This window comes from Orycteropus afer, unplaced genomic scaffold (genome assembly GCF_000298275.1).
Source record: "Orycteropus afer afer isolate SDZICR_OR568_19922 unplaced genomic scaffold, OryAfe1.0 scaffold00126, whole genome shotgun sequence".
Lineage (NCBI taxonomy): Eukaryota > Metazoa > Chordata > Mammalia > Tubulidentata > Orycteropodidae > Orycteropus > Orycteropus afer.
Genome location: NW_006921713.1, coordinates 4504578 through 4507606, shown reverse-complemented (window position 1 = coordinate 4507606; position 3029 = coordinate 4504578).

The window sequence follows — 3029 nt, the reverse complement described above, 5'->3', positions numbered from 1 at the left end:
TTAACTTTTGAACAATCTCAGAATATTTAGTTAAGTTGCAAGTGCAGTCTAATAACTTTTTCTCTCTGAAGCACTTGAGTAAATGGGTAACTGGCATCGTGTTCCTGGATATATTAGTATTTTCTACATACAAGGACATTTTCCTCTATAACTTCTGAAAGAATTGGCCAGGGAAAACCTTATGAATAGCAAAGAATAACTATAACACAACCATCAAAATAAGGACCATTGATACGTTACTTCCATGTAATCCTCAGATGCCACTCAAGTTTACCCAGTTGTCCAGATAATTTCCTTTATTTCAATAGGATCCACATTTGCATTTAGTTATCACATCTTTTTTATTCTTGTTCAGGCTGCAACAGTTGCTCATTCTTCTTTGACTGGTGGTATCTTTACACTTTGAAGCATTCAGGCCAGTTATTTTGTAGAATGTCCTAGAGTTTGTGTTTGCTGATGTTTTCTCATTATACATCTTTATCGATTTAGCTTATACATCTTTAGTAGTAAAACCACAGAAACAGTGTTGTTCATCTCATTATGTTTGATCGGTAGCACACAATTTTGATTTATCTCATTATTGATGATTTTCATTTTGATCACTTGATTAAGGTGGTGTCTGCCAGCCTTCTCCACTATAAAAGTTCCTTTTTAGCCTTTGCTAAATATGTATTTTATTGGGAGTACTTTGAAAGAAATATTTATGTATCCTCTTCCTCTGCAAACTTCCAATTTATTTGTATCTATTTATTTATTTCTATCAAAATATATTTGAGGTTTCCAATAGCATAGTGGCTAAACCACTTGACTGCTAACCAGAAGGCTGGCGGTTCAAACCCACCAGCCACTCCTCCGAAGGAAGATGGGCAATCTACTTCCATAGTGATACTGCCTTGGAAACCCAAGGAGGGGTTGCTATGAGTTGGTCCAACTTGACGTCACATAACAACAAACAACATGTTTCAAATGGATTATAGCCATTAGCATTATACTTTATTTTAATATTAAGATTACTTAAAATTTTGCTAGTGGGAGCCCTTTCAACGTGGCTTCTCTGTATATTTGACACATGCTATTATTCTTTAAGGAGCTCTGGTGGCACAGTGCCTAAGGCATTTGACTGCTAACCAGAAAGTCAGTGGTTCAAACCCACCAGCCACTCTGTGCAAAGAATACTGGGTGATCTACTTCCGTAAAGATTAACTGCCATGGAAACCCAGTGGAGGTCGCTGTGAGTCAGAATTGACTCGATGGCAGTGGGTTTGGATTTTTGGTTATTATTCTTTAAGTTTTTTTTTTTTACTTTGTGGTTCAACTAAATGTTCCAGGCTCATTTATGTTTTCTCTGCTCCAGTGCTAGAATCAGTCATTTCTCTAAGAGCATTTCTTCCCCCAGAGCATTATGGTATTTAGAAGCCAGGATGTGAGTACTAGGTGTACTCATGGCAACTATGATGTCTCTATTCTCAAACCCTCACAGTTGGGCAGAGCTGAAAAGTATATGCTTTATATATGCATGCATACACCCTACACTTCTTTCTTTCTTTCTTTTTTTTTTTAAATTGTAGTTTGGGTGAAAATTTACAGAGCAAATTCACTTTCCATTCAGCAGTTCACATACACTTTGTCTCATGACATTGACTACAATTTACCACAATGCTACAGCTTCCCTCCCACTTCCTCCCGATAGTTACCTCTTCCCTGTGTCCATCCCTCCCTGCACTCCTGCCCCATGAGCTGTCTCCCTTTGCATAAACAGCCCTTCTTTCTCCCATGGTTGTTCTCTCCAAGGAGTGTATCTACCTCAGGTAAATGTTCAACTCATATGCCTATCTTTTATTTGGCTGGAAGGTGTAGATTCAATTCCAGACCTGAAGGGCAGCTAGGGGCTATAGTCTCAGTGGTTCCACCAGGCTCTATCAGACCAGCAAACCTGATCCCCCCTTTTATTTTTTTTTTCCAAATGATTTTGAGTTTTGTTCTACATTGTTTTCACTCTCTATCCAGGATTTACATAGATCCCCCTCCAAGTGGTTGACAGTGGTAGCTGGGCACCATCTAGTTCTTCTGGTCTCTTAGTTGTATAAGCTGCGGATCGCATGGTGTACCATTTGCTAGGACTGTTTCCATGAATCTTTGGTTTTCTTCATTCTTCTTTGCTCTTGATGAGGAGAGACCCATTGTTGCATGTTGATGGCTGCTTGCAAGCTTTTAAGATCCCAGTTGCTACTTGCCAAAGTAGGAGTGGAACAATATTTTGTGTAGTATGTTATGCCAATTGAGCTTGATGTCCCCTGCGACTGTGGTCCCGAGCCCACAGGTTCAACTGCTCAGTCCCTCTGGGTAGCTGGCTGTGACCAAGAAGTGACTACAACCTTATCTCTTGTCAGCTCTACTATATACCTGGGAATTCTTACAGATCATACAAATACACTCATAGGTCCATTGTCTGCCAACCCTATACATGGTCTTGGGTACACGCTCTGCTGCATAGACATACCTAGTAGTTCAGCCTGTCCACCCATCTATTCACCTGTATACCCGTGTTTGCCTTCACTGACAATGCAGTACAGTATGTTCAAAAGGGTTCATCTTTGTTGTCTGTACCTCCCATGTACCTCTCTATGTCTTCCTGTTCCTCAGTGCCACCAGATTGAACACTCACATTTGGTGCATTGCCTTTCTCTTCAATACTTATCAATCAATACTTATCTCTACCTATGTAATAGTTTTCCCTCCCCTCCCCTCCCACCCCTGGTAACCAACAAAGAAAATTTTCTTCCATAGATAAACCTTTCCTTGACTTTTACAATAATGGACTAATATAATATTTGTCCTTCTATGATTGACTTATTTCACTCAGCATAATGTCCTCCAAGTTTATCCACGTTATGTAGTGTTTTGCAGATTCTAGGTTATTCTTTAGGGTTCGGTAGTATTCCATTGTGTGTATGTACCAAAGTTTGGTTATCCATTCCTCAGTTAATGGACACGTAGGTTGTTTCCATTTTTTGGCTATTGTAAATAGT